Below are 19117 nucleotides of genomic sequence, written 5' to 3' on the forward strand. Positions count from 1 at the left end.
TTTAAAAATAGAGAGATGTTTGCTCTTTTTATATTTTTCTGTGTAATGTCTCAAAAAAATATAGACATTCTTCTCTCCCTAAAGTCTATTTTTAGTTTCTAATTTTATAAGAAATATTCTATTATATTGTAATCTATAAACATCTACAATAGTATTTAGATAACTACACTGCTCTCTAAGGAAAACTGTGTTAATCACAGATGAGGTAGTCATATTCAAAAGGTCCTATACTCTATCCCCTCCCTCCCCACCTTCTCTCTCTCACTTTGAACAAGGTGCTAGAAACATAATTAAAGTGACTAGTAGCAGAGGCAGAAGGTAAAATGTCATGAGGCAGCAGAGTTCATCTTAGGCCCTTGATAAACTAAATATAAGGGGAACTAAAAATAAGAGGTAAAAAAATAAAGAGATTAATAGTTAAGAAGTAGAGCTGGTAGCAAAAAAAAAAAGAAAGAAAGAAAGAAAGAAAAAATGCAGATTTAGACTGGCTAAGACACATTTATGGTATAGAACTAGAATAAAACACACACAAAAAAAACTCTGGTGAGATCTCTAGGGCTTACTTGGTAGTATCTACCAGTTTCTAAAATGATCTTAATAATCCCCATCTCCTGGTATTCATGCCCTTTCTATTGGAGTATGGACTGGATTTAGTGACTTGCTTCTAGCAAACAGAATGCAGGAGAGGTGACGGGATAGCACTTCTGAGATTAGGTTACAAAGGGACTGTGGCTTTCATCTTGTCACCCTCATTCTGGAATGCCAGCTTCCATGCTGCGAACTGGGAAGACCCACATGGCAAAGGACTAATGTCTCCAGCAACAACTACCTAAAGCCTGCCAAAAGTTATGCCAGTGTTCTGAGAGATAGATCCTTCCCTACTCAAGTCTTCAGATGACAGAAGACCCAGCCAACACATGGAATGCAGCCATGTGCAAAATCTTGAGCCGGAAGCACCCAGCTAAGCCATGCTTAGATTCCTGATGCACGGAAGCTGTGAAATAGACATTAAATTGTTACAAAGCAATAGGTAACTAATACACTTGGATATGAAGACTTTTGGGTTCTAGTCTCTGGAAGCCCCATCCATATCACAGTTACCATTCTAGGATTTCCATAAAGTGCTTCTATATTCTATTCCCAAGCATATCCTTATAAAATTCCCAGCCTCAAGCCTTTCTACTTTGCATCTAAACGAAACTCCTAAAAATAGACATCTCCTGTAAATAAGAGATTAAAACTGTGTTTGTATAGTTTTTTTTTTTTTAATGTGATGTATCATACTGATTGATTTGCAAACATTGAACTATCCTTGCATCCCTGGAATAAATCTCACTTAATATTTAGTTTTATCATGAAACATAAGTGCATTTAATCTAATTTTAAATTATTAAATATGCGATCATTACATATTAACAATGTATCCTGATTATCCTAAACTTTACCACTTCTGACTTCCTCCATATTACATAAACTACATTTACCACTAATATTTCTAAGGATCTATGAAGGCTTGGATTTTTGACTATTTTGTTAACTACAGGCATCCCTCATTTTATCATACTTCACTTTACTACACTTCACAGATTGTGCATCTTTTACAAAGTGAATGTTTGTGGTAACCCCACATCAAGCAAGTCTACCGATGCCATTTTTTCAACAGCATATGCTCACTTCATGTCTATGTCACATTTTCATTATTCTCACAATATTTCAATTCTCACAATATTTTCATTATTATTATATATGTAATGGTTATCTTGATTGGTGATTATGACTCACTGAAAGCTCAGATAACAGTTTTCAGCAACAAAGTATTTTTATAAATTCATGTATGTACAGTTGACCCTTCAACAATGAAGGGGTTAAGGGTGCCAACTACCAATGCTATTGAAAATCCATATATAACTTTGACTCCCCAAAACTTAACTACTAGAAACTTTACCAATAATATAGTCAACACATTTCACGTGTTATATGTAATATATAGTATATTCTTACACTAAAGCTAGAGAAAAAAGTTATTATGAAAATACATTTACAATACTATACTTATTGAAAACATACTATGTGTATAAGTGAACATACACAGTTCAAATCTATGTTGCTCAAGGGTCAACTGTATATTGTTTTTTTTCAGACATAATGCTATTGCATATTTAATAGACAACAGTATAGTAAAAACACAACGTTTATGCACTGGAAAGCAAAAAAATTCATTTGACTTGCTTTATTGCAGTATTTGCTTTGTTTTTCAGGATCTAGAACTAAACCCACAATATCTCCAAAGTAGGTTTATCATCAACATGAAAAAGTACCTGACATACAGTAGATGCTCAGTAAATACCTGGTGGATAAATAAGTGGTTACCATTATACTTAGAATAAAATCCAAAGTCGCCCTTTCTATGATCTACAAAGTTCTACATTATCAGGTCCCTGAATGCTTCATATGCTACAGCTCTCTTCTTGGATTTACTACACTCCAACAACACTGGCCTCTGTGCCACTCTTAAAACACACCAGAAAGTCCCTGCTTCAAGGCACTTTGTAATTCTCTCAGCCTGGAACAATCTTCCACAGATAAAATGGCTGGCTCCCTCAATTCATTCATATTTCTGCTCTACGATCACCTCACCAGAGTCTTGGCTTGACTAATACATGTTAAATAGCTTGAGCCCCTCAACTCATGACACTCCATTCCCTCATAATGTTTATTATTTCTGATAGCACTAATCATTACTTATTATTTTATTACATTCTAGTGAGGAATTTATTTTAAGAGAACTATATTTTGGTCAATATTCTAATCACTGGCACTGAAAACAATGCCTGGTACACAAAAATTGTCAGATATTTATTGACTGAATTAATAACAAATGAGTCATGATTATGAAATGTGTTCAGAGATTTAGGTAGTAATAAATAGCAACAACACCTATTTTAATTATTTTTAAAATAATATATTAGGAAAAGGAGAATTGTTTAAAGAGCATCTACGCAAAAGCCTAAGCATTACTTCACCATTAATGATGAAAGACTGAATGCCTTTGCCCTATGATTGGTAATGAGTCAAGGTGTCTGTTCTCACCACTCCTATTCATCACCATACTATTGGCCTAGCCTGTGGAATAGATGAAGAAAGAATAAAAGACACATATTGGAAAGGAAAAAGTAAAACTGTTTATATTCACAGATGAAATGATTTTCTACATAGAAAATCCCAAGAGATCTATACAAAGAGCTCCTAGATCTAATGAGTTTACTAAGGTAGCAGATAAGGTCAAGATACAAATATCATTTGTATTTCTAAAATTAAAAACTGAAAATAAAAAACACCAATTAAAAAATCAAGGAAGACCTAAATAAATGGGAGTGATACACTGTGTTTATGTATTAGTTTATTCAATATTGTTAGAGTGTTAATTCTTCTTAAACTGATCTACAGATTCAACACAATCCCAATTAATCTTGGCAGAATTTTTTGCTGATATTAACAAGCCAATTCAAAAATATACTGGAAAAGGCATGGAACTAGAAACTAAAACAAGAAAAACAACAAAGCTAGAGGATTCAAACTACCTATTTACCTAAAGTAGTCAAAATAAGTGTGGCACTGGTAAAAGAATGAACACTTAACAGAAAGAATACAGGGCTCCAAAACAAACCAGCACACATATGGTCAACTGATTTTTGACAAAGATACAATGGCAATTCATTAGTAAAAAGGCTAGTTTTTTAAACAGTAAAAACTAGTAAAAAGTTTTTAGTTTTAGTAAAAACTAGTAAAAAGACTAGTTTTTTTAAACACTGTTCTGGAGATAACTGTATGCAAAAACCTGAAACTTAATCCATACCTCACATGTTATATAAAAATGGTCACATCCAATAGAATGGATCACAGACATAAAAGTTAACTTAAAATCATAAGACTTCTAGAAAAATATGCAAAAGAAAATCTTTGATTCTGGGTTAGACAAAGATTTTTTGGATAGAAACGCCAAAAACGTTATTCATAAAGAAAAAAATGATAGACTTCCTCAAAGTTAAAATACTTGATAAACTAGACTTCCTCAAAATTAAAATACTAAATAAACAAAAGAAATTATTCAAAACGTAACTTAGGAGTTTCTGACATATATATGCACAAGACATATGTTTAAGTTAGTAGAAATCAGATGTGCATACTCCTGAAAGATAGGGAGTTACCATTCAGGTTAACTCTAAATAATGGTTTCAACCATTACATAGTTTTAAATTGTTAACTATTTTCAGTCACCGGCTCATTTTAGGCATAATGGACAACTGGTTAGAGGCAGATGCATAAGGAATACTGATTTAGAGCATAAAATAATGAATTCTGCAAATTCACCTCAATATTGAGCTAAACAATTCCTGGTGACTGATGTTGATTTGTCCCAAAAGTCCAAGTTCTTGAGTTTTCACACTACAGGTGGCAGTCAATTGTTCAACATACTGTAGCTTTTTCCCCCCAGGAGTACATACACTACAATGTGTTGATGCGGACTCTACAGCCATAATTTTCTTGCAAGTATTTTGGAATGATATATGTGTCTAGTATTTTTGTGCTTGCACAGAGTTTTGATGATGGTTGCTTTTTTCCTTATTTAAGGAAAAAAATGGCCAAATTTTAAAGACTTACAAATACCAACTATAAAAAAATGCCAACACGTTAAAAAAAAATGACATAAGGGGGCGCCTGGGTGGCGCAGTCGGTTAAGCGTCCGACTTCAGCCAGGTCACGATCTCGCTGTCCGGGAGTTCGAGCCCCGCGTCAGGCTCTGGGCTGATGGCTCGGAGCCTGGAGCCTGTTTCCGATTCTGTGTCTCCCTCTCTCTCTGCCCCTCCCCTGTTCATGCTCTGTCTCTCTCTGTCCCAAAAATAAATAAACGTTGAAAAAAAAAATTAAAAAAAAAAATGACATAAGCTTAATTCCATAGCTGTATTCCGCATGATCACAATTATTTTATAGCACTTAAAGGTATCTCCAGGATTCAGAAGTCAATTTAAAAAACAAGACAGTGAGAATATCTGGCTACAACTCATCTGGTTTTCATTTGAGTATAAAGACTGTCCATACCACAACATGTTATTTATAGAGAAGTACTCATGAATGGCAGCTGAAAACCAATTTCATCTTTTAAAAACAAAACAAATAAAAACTTTCCAAAAGTTACAGAAATAAACAAGTTGAAAAAAAAAAGAATTAACTTTTTAAAAGCAGAAAATGAAGAAATGGCCAACTTTGAGTCATAAATATAGTTTTGTCTATTTTTGGTAGAAGCTAGATTTTTAACCTCCATTTAATATATATTCAATCTAAAACCAAACATTTAACAATTCAATTTATACACATTTATTGATCAACATGTAACAGACACTATCCCAGTTACTAGAAACATAAGAGTGAACATGAAAAATAAGGTTTCCATTCTCACAGAGCTTACATTCTAGCAAATGGTAGATATAGAATAAATACACAAATAAGAAAATATCAAGCAAATAAGGATTCCATAGTGTTTTTGTAAAAAAGTAAAGAGTGATACAGCATGACAGCATTGGGAGTTAATTTAGATTTGTAGATGAACAAAGGCCTTTGTGTTGGTGACATCTGCTCTGAGACCTGAAATGACAATAACATGCCAACCAAGATTTGGGGGTAAGAGCCTTCCAAGAAAAAGGCAACTAATAAAAACCTCGAAAGCATAAATAAATTTGTTGTGTTTGTGGAATAAAAATAAGAAACATATCTAGAATATAATGAGCCAGAGAGAGAAAGTAAGAGGAAATAAGATCAGAGAAGCAAATGGTTTGCACAGACATTTTATGTAAGTCAAAGGAAAACTACTGAAGATATTTGGATAAGGTAGAAATGTGATCTAATTTACATTTTTATTTTTAAAAAATTACTCTCTAGCTGTTCCATAGAGAAAAGGTTTGTATGGAGAAAGAATGGAAATACCTTCCAGGAACAGAAGTAGGGAGATCGAAAAGCTACTTGAAGTAATCTAAACAAGAGATGGTACTGGTGGCTTAAACTAGTGAGGTAGTTGAGTAAAAAAAAAAAAAAAAAAAAACCAAAAAAAAAGGATGAATCTAAGATATGTTTCAAGACAGTTAACAAAACTTTTGTCAGCCAAGATTTCGTGGGGCCTAAGGTAAAGAAAGCAATTAAGTATGACTCTTAGATTTTTGGGTTGAGCAACTGAGTGGTTAGTGATGTTATTTTCTGAAATTGGGCAGACTTGGGGTAACAGGTGGTTGAGGGAGAAAGAACTTTCTGGGTTATGTTGAGTTTGAAGTACCTATTAGCCATCCAAGTGGAAGCAGTCAGATAAACAAGTCTAAAGTTCAAGCAAAAATTCATAGTTAGAGATATTATTTTGGGAAGTTGTTGGTTATAAATAGTATTTAAAGCCAAAGGACTAGAAGAGTTTATCTAGGGAGAGAATATAGGTAAAGAAGAGAAAGGAGCCCAGGATCAAGCCCTGGAGTGCATTCACATTTGGGGGGGGGGGGGGGGGGGGAAGGGGCACAAAGGAGGAGGAGCTACCAAAGAAGAAGAGTCCTAAAAAGTCCAGTCGGTAATGAGAAGGAAATTCCCAAGTGTGTGGCAACTGAGATCTCAAAGTGTTTAAAAGTATATAAAGAAAACAGGAGCAGGTCCATCAAATTACAGTGAAGTCAAATAAAATAAGGATAACAAAGTGACATATGATATATTACTTTCTAAGCAATCTGTTGAAAAGCTTTGCTTTTTCTCCGTTAAGAGTGAATTAAAGAAATACCCAAACCCAGCTCCTTCTAGCCATCCTGTTCTTACCTAAGAGGAGGAAAAAAACCCCAGAAGCATTTGTGCAGTTCACAGCCCAGGGGCACAGGCTTCCTAAAAGACAGACCTAATCATCAGACTATAGAATGCTTCCCCAACATCTTAGTGAAGGGCTATTTACTGGAGTTCCTTTTACCCAATATATCATGTCCCCTTTTTCGACAAGAAATTATAAGGCATACCAAAGGGTAAAATATAGTTTGAAGAGACAGAGCAAGCATCAGAACCAGACATAGATATGGAAGGAATGTTAGCATCATGAAACTATAAATTTAAAAGAACTTAAACAACAAGCTATAATTAATTTGCTAAGGGCTCTAAAGGAAAAAAAGTAGATGGCATGCAAGAACGGATGCATCATCATAAAAGCAAAGAGATGGAAATTCTAAGAAAGAATCAAAAAGGAATTAGCTAGAGATCAATAACACTGTAACAAAAATGAGAATGCCTTTGATGGGCTCAACAGTAGACTGGACATGGCTGAGAAGAGAATCTCTGAGCTTGAGGATATGCCAACAGAAACTTCCAAAAGTGAAAAGCAAAGAGGAAAAAGACAAAACAACACAAAACAAAACCCAGGGAGAGAACAACCAAGAACTGTGGGAAAACTACAAAATGTGTTTACATGTAATGGGAATACCAGAAGGCAAAGATGAAAAAGAACTATTTGAATAACAATTAAGAACTTCTCCAAATTAATTTGATATCAAACTACAGATTCCGAAGTTCAGAGATCATACAAGACAAATGCCAAAAGTAAATTAAAATAGCATATGTCACCAGATAAATGAAGCACTATATTAAAATTATATTACATTAAGTTATACACAATAGCATACTCACAATACTTCATGTAAAAATTTTTACTAAAAATTACTTATCATATATATTTTTCCCACTAAAATGAAAGCCACATGAAGGCAGGGTTTGAATGTTTTCGTTCAGTACTGTATCCTATAATATTGCTTGGCACACAGCAAGCAGGCCCTTAATAAGTATTTCTTCAACTAATAGCATCAAATATAACAAATTTACAATTGACCCTTAAACAACATGGGTTTGAACTGTGTAGGTTCACTTAAATGTGCTGTTTTTTTTTTTTTCCAGTAAATACAGAACAGGTACTATAAATGTACTGTCTCTCATGACTTTCTTTATAACATTTTCTCAGGCTTATTTTATTGTAACAGAATATATAGCACATATAACATACAAAATATGTGTTAATCAGCTATTTATGTTATGGCTTCCAATCAACAGTAAGCTATTAGTAGTTGAGTTCTGGGGAGTCAAAAGTTTTATGTAGATTTGTGACTGTATGGGGGTGGTCAGGACCCCTAGCCCCCACGTTGTGCAAGGGCCAGCTGTATTTTAAAATGTCAAAGAAGGGGGTGCCTGGGTGGCTCAGTAAAGCGGCTGACTTCGGCTCAGGTCATGATCTCAGGATTCTTGAGTTCAAGGCTGCATCAGTCTCTGTGCTGACAGCTTGGATCCTGCAGCCTGCTTCGAATTCTGTGTCTCTCTCTGCCCCCTCCCCTGCTTGCACTCTCTCTCTCAAAAATAAACAAACATTAAAAAAAAAAAAAATTTTATGTCGAGAAAGGAGGTACATGAGATTTTACTATGAAAGGAGTCTTAAGGCTAGGAAATAGTAGTATAGAACATTGCTGTCCAACAAAAATATGATGTGAGTTACACATTTCATTTTAAACTTGCTACTTTAAAAAGTAAAAAAAAAAAAAAAAAAAAAACATGAAATTAATTTTAATTCCACTGAACCCATTATACACAAAATATTATTTCAATCTGTAATATAAACATATCTTGAAGGGAAATTGTATGTTTTGTATGTTTGCTAAGTCACAAAATCCAGGGTTTTTTACATTTAGCATGAACTCAATTTGGACTAGCCACATTTCAAATGCTTGATAGTCACATGTGATTAAAGCCTACCTTACTGGACAGTACAAAGTATAAAGTATATAGTCCCCCTAAGTAAACAAGAATCAACCATTAACTAAAATATTTCAGTTCCCAAAGTTCTTAGCTAAACATATTGTTTAGTATTTTTAGACACTAATAATATTTTATGTTATCCAAAAAGAATATAGAAAAGGCAAATCCTTAAAAAGCTTTCAAAGAAGCATCTTGATCTTATGAATATCTAGTTTCTAATTATTCTGGGTTCTATTATTCAGTTTCTAATCATGCACATAATTGTGTGGGAAACAAAGCATTTAGACCTTAGCTAAATCTAAGAAATTTCTTTCTAGCTGCTAAAATACTGTAAATACTGTACTCTATGTACTGTAGGGACCATTTATTTCATATGCACCTAAGATAATCAGGCAAAACAGGCCCCCCTTCTAAGAGTTTCATATATAGGACTTTAAAGAACCTGAAACAGGTAACAGAGAAAAACTAAACTCCTTTTGACCACAACATAAAAAAGTAAAATATTAAGCAAACAGGATTTAAGAAACAAACCTGCAAGCTTAGGAACCAACCAGTACCCTTTCAAAGAAAGCAACTAGTCAGATTATTCTGATTATCTGTCAAGAAGCAACTGTTCTCGATAATCCAAAAATCAACTATTTCCTGAGCATGAATTTCATTTCTGTGTTTTTACAACAAAGTTTTCAACTAACATTTCAATTTAAATAGTAATTAATTAATTAAATACCTTAGCACATCCAAGCCCCGACATTTTGTGTGTGGCAAAAAACAAAACCAAAAACCCATCTGTTATAAATCTGTTACAGATAATCCACTTAACTAAATAACCCTACAGCCAACAGTCCATTTTTCCAAAAAATACAAACCAGAGAGAAAATTGCAGTGAAACAAGCCAAAGTTTATGCTTTTTTTTTTTTAAGTTTATTTATTTATTTTGAGAGGCAGAGAGAGAAATCCAACCAGGTTCCATGCTGTCAGCACAGAGCCCGATGCAGTGCTTGAGTTCATGAACCGTGAGATCATGACCTGAGCCGAAATTGAGTCTGATGCTTAACTGACTGAGCCACCTATGTGCCCTCAAAGTTTATGCCTTTAAATAACAAACATTTAAAAACCACAAAAAATCAAAACTTTTTGTCTTTTGTTTTGGCCATATTAAGCTTCATTATTATATACAAATTAATCCAGTATAAAAAAGAGTCTAAAGTCTGTATCATAAATTATGATATTTGGTCTACAATTTAATCCAACACATTCATTGTGAATTAAGAAAGAAATTAGTTGCTATATTACCACAAATAAAAAGCTTTGCCCTGATGTCTACAAAACATTTCCATTAGTAATTTAATATTTATAAATCAGATTTATGAATTTAGCATTAATTAAATGTAAAACAGTCCTGTAGACCTCATGAGATAAAGTAAATATGTCATCCCTCAAAACTGGCATGTACGTAATGAGATACTTACGATGTCAGTAATTACTGAGTTGGTCCCAACACTTGGCAGATCAAATCTTTACAATATGTAAGTCACATATACCAAATAACGTTTGGCATACATTCTTTAAAAAAAAAATCAAAAGTTTGTTAATCTAGGAGTGCATGGGTGACTCAGTCAGTTGAGCATCCAACTGTTGATTTCAGCTCAAGTCATGATGCCAGCATTGTGGGATTGAGCCCCGTGTTAGGCTCCGCACGAGTGTGGAGCCAGTTTGAGGTTTTCTTTCTCCCTCTGCTACTCCCCTGCTCCCACATGTGCTCTCTTTCCCTCTAAAATAAATAATTTTTTTAAAAAGTTTGCTACTCTAGTCTATCTTCAGAATTGAAACTGATAGACAATTTAGATAAGAAAAACCATCCTTCCTTCTGAAAATGAAAAAAAATTAAACGCCAAATCTGATTTTCCACCCCCTAAAATACTCCAGACTTTGACTATGATTTATATTCTAGCACATGAATGTATATCCCACAGAGTCCATGGAAAATATCCTATTCAAATCTACCTAGAACATTAATTTACTCTTTGAACTGGAATCTGGATAATCCCAGTTCTCTTAAATGCAGTAACACAAACTAGGAATTACAGTATCGAAAATAAGGCAGACTCATCTACAAGTTTAAAACAATAAAAACTACCAACAGCATTATGAGAGAGGGAGAAGCCTGAAGTAGGGACAAAAATTATTTTCCACAGTTACAACTTAAATGTGTTTCAGACAGCTGATCCATTATAAAAGTCAGAGAAAGAAAAGGCAAAAAAGCCAAATTCTCTTAGCAAAGTATGAGAGAAGCTCTTTCAAATATTAATAAAATATTTAAAAATTCAAAATTTTAAATTTATAACTCATAAAGAAAAATTCCAATTAAAACAACAGAAGCAATGAGAGTTTATACTGGTATAATTTTACTCCTCAAAAATACAGGAACTGATGGAAGATATAAATATAAAATAGTGTCATGTTTTCAAGGTTTGTTACATACAGGCATTCTCAATTTACAGCAGAAAACACTGCAGTAATTGGCATGACCAGGGTACAGTTGGCTCAGTACTCTGTACTCAGTAATGTTTATAGCAAGAACTTCTTCCACTTTGAAAACTATCCCTAAAAAGGAATTCTCTTTGAAGACTAAAGGAATTTAATTAAAGATAAAGCCACTTGGGTGGCCACATAACACATCAAACAGATCATACTTCAAGCAGAATTATTACTATTCAGTTATAAGTGCATGACTCATAGGAATATAAATGAAGGGTTTTTTTCTGTGTACATCCGCTTGGATCTAGAAATTTACATTTAGAAATACACTATCACATTTGTTTCAATTTAATTTCATGTTGTTAAACAATGATTAATGAATGATCTCCTACTAAATAATTTTTTTTAATTACCTTGAAAAACAGGCTTGAGAATTCTTGGACTTATAGGACTGGAAACAGACAATACATACAAGGTGCATTACAAATATTAATAAAACCTCAATATTATAAATGAATTCATTTTCTCCCAATTCTGAATACTTATAGAGAACTGCCACATGTGTGTAGAAATAAAACATGCTTCTAAAAACCTTCATTACGAATCAAGTATTAAAAACCTTCATTACGAATGGTCTTCAGATTTTCATTATACTGTCTACAGGCAAGTACAATATTACCATTTTTATTAACATTTGGTTTTTTACTTATCCTACATGGAATAAGGAGCACAGTTCATGGAAATCTCTCTTTAAGACAACATTTAAGAGGAAAAAAATTAAAAGAAATCGTGTGTAAATGATACACCCTCCTTGCCTTTCTAAATTGAAGATAAAATACAGAAAGTAATGTAAGATTGTATTGATAATTTGGGGTCATCCCTATATACAGCATTCCATTAAAGTACTGTAATACAGTCAGGACTTTAGGATAGAGGTAGAAGATGATATGCTTTAAAGTCAGTAAATTGGTTGCAAAGTCCCTATTACCGGTCACTTCTGTTGCAAGTAGCCCCATTCCTTGCAGTTTATAACTTGAGGAACTCAACTAGTAAACAATCCTAAACACAATTCTAAAACCAAAAGAAAAAGATTTCTGCCTCCTTCACAATCTAATACAGTATAGACAAATGCAAAAGGACATGAGAGGAAAATAACTGAATAAAGGAAAATAAAAAGTACAGATACATATAAAGTTTATGTAGGTTAAAGGCAGTAAAAGATGTTATAGGCAATAACTGGTGGACTATCAAGAACAATGTGAATAAAACAAAGAAACTTCAGACATTAGGCTTTAAAAAAATAATAACCCAGTAAAGGCTACCTGTGAAACTAGAATGATCAAAATGAAATTTGTAAGTGAATTCTATACAAGATAGATAAATGAATAAAGGAAATGAAATAGTTTAAGTTATTGTGATAAATGGCATAAAAACTGGATGGAGCTCTCGGATAATGTAGCAGTTGAACAATGAGAAGTCACTGGACCTTTTAGTAGACATCTCTGAGAAGAGCAGTGAGTCCCCCACATGAAGGGAGTACTCTAATGAATCAATCACAATGACCGTATGTTGCCAACAATGTACTGGTAAACTCAATAAGACAAAAAAGGCAAGACATCACTTCCTAATCTTCCAGAGGTCAAAAAGGTAAATATTAATAGCCAAATGGCAAGTATTCACTGATCACTCACTTTGTGATTAGCAGCATGTCAAATATGAAATACACTCTTCTCCTTCCAGCAGCTTACAAGTTAGGAAAATAAAATATATGGGTCACAAGACATCAGTGGAAAAAAAATTTAATGCAAATTAAAGCAAGATTTTTTTGTTTCAATACTAATAATAACTAGAAGAGGAAAAAAGATATAATGTGAGGTTGGCTCATACACTAGATACACTGTGTCATACTAGTTACAACATTCTGGAAGGTAGTTTGGTGATGTTCAAGAGCCTTAAACACACACACACACACACACACACACACACACACACACAGACTCTGACCTAGTAATTTCTCTTTTACAAACCTAAGGGGGAAAATTTTTTCAAAGATTTATGTAAAAGGTGATTCTCTGTAGTGAAGTTTACACTTTAGCAAAACATCAGAAACATCCCAAACATCTGCCAATAGGAAAAATTTTAAATATGATAGTTACATGATATAATTTTAAGCAACTAAAAATAACTTTTCAAAGACTAATGACATTGGAACGTTTACCAGGTAGAGTTAAATGAAAATAACACATGAACCCAGTTATAGGGAAAATACACAAACAGGCATAGAGAGAAACACAAATTGTATTTTTCTTAGTTGCACTCATCTTTATTTTCCAAATTATTTTATAATAAGATTAAGTAAGCAATTGCTATTTAGAAATGGCACGTATGACGCACAAAAAATAAATGTAAAAAATAAATGTGATAGAACTGGCCTGGATTTTTTAAAAATCATGTGAAACTCTAGAAGGGCTGGGGAAGAGAAATAATGATCACCTAGGTTAAAACTACAGAAAAATGGTGGCAACCTTGACACTGATCTGAGTAAATAGGAGGAAAGTGGAGAAGAATCAAAAATAATAGTTACAACAGATATTAAAGATATTCAAATATATCCTATTTCATGATTCATTCACCGTTTATACTCTTCCAGTATGCTGGATTAAAAAAAACAACAGCAACTGACTTTTGCTATAAAACCGTATTCCTTAGCAATTTCTGTATTTGTAATGCTTGGTGAAGATTTTTACTAACAGAAGGTATTTAATTATCATAACAATCTCTTAAAGCAGGGATAGTATTATGAAACTATCTGCAAGACGAAACAAACATTGAGATGAGAGGGGTTGTGACTTGCCCAAGGAAACAGCTAGTTAAAAACTGGAAACAGCAGAAACCACTCGACGCTAAACCTTTCTCAAGTAATCTACATTCCAGAATACCAAGTTTTTCTCCAATATTGAATTATTTTTAAAGCCTCTTTTACCTAGTCAAAAAACACCGCCAGTTTTGTCTGCAGTACTGGTAAATATCTCTTACGTTTAATTGGTAGGTAACAAAACTACCCAAATCCTGCATTTTAAAAACATTCCTACCGACCCAAACTCAGCACCAAGTTAAGCAAACGGAGTTAAGACGAAATAAGTAACCCTCTTAAACTTCACCAGCTGACTAAAGTTTGGGGAATCAAAAAGGAATGTGCTTCCCTCAGTTAAAAAAAATAAGAAGAAATCGCCAAAACCCCCCACCTCCCCGAGCCGCGCCTCACAGCTGATCCGAGGTAAAGGGTGGAGTGGATATGCCGGGCAGGGAACCAAACAAACACTAATTCTCTCGAAGTTAAAAAAGCATTACAAGAGGGTCCATCCAGTGCCTTCCCTCTTGTATGCAAAGCTAGCCTCTTCTTTAATGACTAGAAAACAGCTTTGTATTTCTGGCTACCAATCACCACATATCCTCAAATTTTCCAGCAACGTCGGTTCCTTCAGAACACCTAGAAGCAACACAAACTTGGCAACACCATTCCTTAATAATTCTTTAGATTCCTCTCCACCCCATCTAATTCCAAAGACCAAATCAACGTATGCCTGAAACAAAGTATAAAATAAAGAAAACAAGGGTCACATCTAACACAACTCCGCTTCAGAGCTCTCCCAAAACAGCCGACACCACAACCGCACCCGGAGAGGAACGGCCGCTAAATCAAGGGGCGGGGCCAGGAAACCACGTGTTCTTCCTTCTGCGCACGCGCCAGCCAAAACAAAAGGGAGGCCTGCCAAGCCCCTCCCCTGCCCCCACGTGACCGCCCCTAGGACCGCCCCCACCCCTCCCTCCACTCCTTCTCGCCCCTCCCCTCAGCTTCTGCCAAGGCTGTTAGGTTTAGCCGTTTAAATTTGGCTGCGGTCCGACCCCTGCCCTAGAGCGCGATCCTGTGCCGGGACCCAGAGTCCAACAGCCCAGAGGATTCGGGGGGCGAAGGGGCTGCCGTTCGGCTGCCGGGCCCGCAAATCCACCCGGCGGTCTTCTCCGCTCTCCCCTCCCCGCGCTGCCGCCGTCCCCGGCAGAGGAGACCCACCCCCCTCAGCCCGCCGCTGAGACGCCGGCCACTCGCCTGCTGGGGCGCCCTGGCTCCCCTCCGCCGCCGCACCTTCGGTCCGGCCGTGGTGGGGGCTGCTGAAGTGATCTCTAGCTGCCCGCCCGCCTCCCCCCACCCGGGGCGCCGCTGACTCGTCTCCAGAGCGCGCCCCGCTCCCGCCCCGGCCGCCGCCGCCGCGGTTTAACAGTCCGCCCGCTACCCGCAGCTCCGGGCGGCTCGCGGACGGAACCCTGCCGAGGTGGAGGGGCAGTGGGCGGGGCGCGACGCCAGCCAATGGCAGCGGGGGAGGGGAAGCGCCATGCAAATGAGCGCGGGTGGCGGGGAAACCCCGGCAGGGGGCGGGGCCTGCATAAGCGACTTGGAGCGTTCTGGAAGTGGCTGAAGCGCAACGCCCGAGCCCTGGTGCAGAGGCGCGGCGGCTCCCCGGGGGCGGGTTCCGGGTCGTTCTCGCTTCTTGCCTGTTCCCTTGCCAGCGGGAAACAGCCACGCGCGCGCGCGCACACACGCACCGAAAATACGGGCGGGCGACTTCCCGCCCTTGCTTTGCTATTTCTGTACCACCGTGACAGGAAAAGCAAATCGAAGGGAAAGTCGGGCTGCATTACGCCCTACCGCCCGCGCTCGGGCTGCGCCGGCTCCTGGCGTCCCGACCATCCAGTGTTGCGGCTTGAGGGGCAAGTTTTAAAGCTTTGTCACAGTTGCCAAATCTATACGTCTCCTTGCGTTTGCTTGTATACACGCTCTGCGCTCAAATCCAAAGTCCTAATTCTGTACGACCCTGGAGAGGCCCTGAAATAGGGTGACAAAACTGTCCTGGATCCAGCTGGGTCGTTTTATGGTAAAACTCAGGAGCCGCTGGCTCAAGCATTTTTAAATCTGCACAAAGCTAGTTTGAGTGGCGGTAGAGTTAGCTATGTACCGCAGTAGCGCAAATAAATAAACCGGGTTTTGTGTGGAGATAGTTGGCCAGGGACACATAAAAACGTTTCTGAGAGTTGCACCTGGCCCAGCGCTCCACTCACAACTAAACTACACCCGGACATTTCCCCACACGCGCACTTTTTTTTTTTTAATAAACTTTTTAAAATCTAACTCCTTAGATGATGTACTACAGGTTTTCTTAAGCACCTAATTTACACATAAAAAGATTTAGGGAATAAAGCACACTAGAATTTTAGCTCCAAAAAGACAAATGGCATTATTTCAACCTTATTAATTGGATAAGATCATGGCAGGGGGAGGGGGGAGTCCAAGGAATTGGAGTTACAACAAAGGGTAAGGCATAACACAGATTACTGGAATTAGAAAATAACTGCCTCGTTCTCGATTTTTCTAGTGGATTGGGCCGTTACTGCAATACTTTCTATGACAAGCTGCATTTATAGCAGAGAATGCTTTCTGAAAATTGTTCATGACAATAATTGCACCTTAATATGGGGTAAGGGAAGAATTTCAGGAAATTGATTTACCTTCACTGGAATAAAAATTGTAAGCGAATAGTGTGTTATGAAAATAGTTAAATAAATACTTATTGGATATTTACTATATTCAAAAGGTTGTCCTTGTCCTTTTGGACAGAAATGCAAAAATAAGACATTAAAGTGTTTTACTTATTTTTTGAGTTTATTTTTGAAAGAGAGAGCGTGAATGGGGGAGGGGCAGACAGAGGGGGAGAGAAAGAGACTCTCAAGCCGACTCCGAGCCCCAGCACAGAGCCCAGGGTGGGGCTCAAACTCAGGAAACAGTGGTATCATGACCTGAGCCAAAACCAAGAGTTGGAAGCCTAACCAACTGAGCCACCCAGGTGCCCCTAAATGTTTTATTTTTTAATTAACAGTCTGAGAAGTCAAATGAGTGTTGAGGTAGTTCAAAGGAAAATTTTAATTTGAGCTGGATATTTTTAAAGACTTTGGGCAGAGAAGAGAGAAGACATCAATCAGGAGATAGTATCTTTGAGTAGAGGTTGTGTTTATGATATCATTGGGCTTGAAAAGTACATGTCAACTAGATTGAGTAAATCTTGAATAGCAGGAATTCAGATTTTAACCTGAAGGAATTGTAGTGCATTCAAATGAGTGGAGGATACAGTTTTCTTTTATGAAATAATTATCATTTACGAAAACAAAGTATTCATGTACTTACTAAATGTTTATTGCACACATGTTTTGTGATGGGTATTGGAGATACAGCCATAAACAAAGTTCCTGCCCTGGTGGAATTTGTAGAGGATGGTACAGGCATTAAGCTTTGTAATTAAACAAGTTATAATTCAGAAGGCGTTTTTACATACATTATCTAGTTTGTTCATCAAACAACCCGAAGACAGGCTGTTTCCAATACTCCAGGTTAAATCTTCTATCTTGTGGTCAGTCCTACAGCCTGCCAAATTTGTAGACCTTAAATAAATATTTCAATCAAAGCCATCATTCAGATATAAGTTCTCATTTCTTTAATATTCAGTTCTTGAACCTCCAAAAATAATAGAGACTTGGGGGGGGGGGGGAGGAAGTGATTAATAATACAGGTTTGGTCTAAAAAAATGTAGAAAAACCAAGGGGCGCCAGGGTGGCTCACTCGCTTAAGTGTTCAACTTCAGCTCAGGTCATGATCTCATAGTTCATGAGTTCCAGCTTCATGTCAGGCTCTGTGCTGACAGCTCACATGGAGCCTGGAGACTGCTTCTGATTCTGTGTCTCCCTCTCTCTCTGCCCCTCCCCCAACAAGCACTCTGTCTCTCTGTCTCTCCCTCTCAAAAATAAATAAACATTAAAAAAATATTAAAAAGTAAAAATAAAAAATGTAGAAAAACCCAAAGAAGAAAAGCACAGTCATCTGTAAATCCTGCTGTACTTTATATGTGTGAGATGATATTGCACACAGTTGTTTGTGGGTTTTTTTGCCCCACTTAACCAAATATTAAGCACATTATCTATTGACACTGGACATTACTCTAAATACTCTAATATTTGTAGCATATGCATAATGATTTTCCAGAAATGTAGAATACCAAAGCTCTTTAATATGAAAGCTGGCATATTGAACCATTTCTCAAACTGTTTTCCATATTCCTTATTCTGCAAATCCTGAAAAATGCACATAGTTAATTTTTTTTAGCAAGGATATATTATTATAAAGAGGGTACATTAAAGACATTCTGATATCTAAGAAAAAATATAACGATGGCTAGGAGACTTACAGAATCCAGCAAGAACAAGGAGAAGGGAAGGGCACCATTCTTGCTGACATAATTATTACCTGTCTAGAAGCACATAAAAGTGTCCAGGTAAGCAGTATTACAATGATTTCATGAGATAAACTTCTCTCCTCAACACTGGTTTTTATTCTGTCACTCTTTTCACTCAGGAAACATGTGTGCAGCATTTAATATACAGCTGACATTATGATAAATGCTAGTGATACAGGAAAAAGATCATATTCTAGTCTCAAGCAGGACACAGTCAAGGAGGAGTTACAAGTGCATCCTTTTCTCTCTTCCCTGTTCTATTTTTCCCCATGGTACTTTCCACCATCTAACAACACTGATTTTGATTCTTTTGTTTTTCATTGTCTTGTCTCCCTGGGTAGAATGTAAACTCCATGAGGTCACGAACTTTTACTGTTTTGCTCACTGCTGTATCCCCAGATCCTAGGCAGGGCCCAACACATGTAAGTTTCCAATACATATTTGTTGAATGCATGCATGCATTTAATTCTCACATTTTGCAAAGTGAGTTTTAT

The 19117-nt window shown here is 36.6% G+C and overlaps 1 protein-coding gene across 5 annotated transcripts in view; it reads right to left on the reverse strand.

Annotated features, from left to right (window-relative positions):
- Positions 1–15615, reverse strand: part of KANSL1L (KAT8 regulatory NSL complex subunit 1 like) — a 132513-nt gene extending 116898 nt beyond the window's left edge. Inside the window, exon 1 of one of the 5 annotated variants that reach the window (XM_043577701.1) lies at positions 15395–15615. The gene's annotated coding sequence lies outside the window, so the exon portion shown is untranslated. Of the gene's footprint in view, positions 1–11699; positions 11878–15394 lie in introns of those variants that run through there. The other 4 variants (XM_043577704.1, XM_043577703.1, XM_043577705.1 and 1 more) reach the window with 4 other exon arrangements.
- Positions 15616–19117: the final 3502 nt, after the last annotated feature.

Source organism: Prionailurus bengalensis, chromosome C1 (genome assembly GCF_016509475.1).
Source record: "Prionailurus bengalensis isolate Pbe53 chromosome C1, Fcat_Pben_1.1_paternal_pri, whole genome shotgun sequence".
NCBI lineage: Eukaryota > Metazoa > Chordata > Mammalia > Carnivora > Felidae > Prionailurus > Prionailurus bengalensis.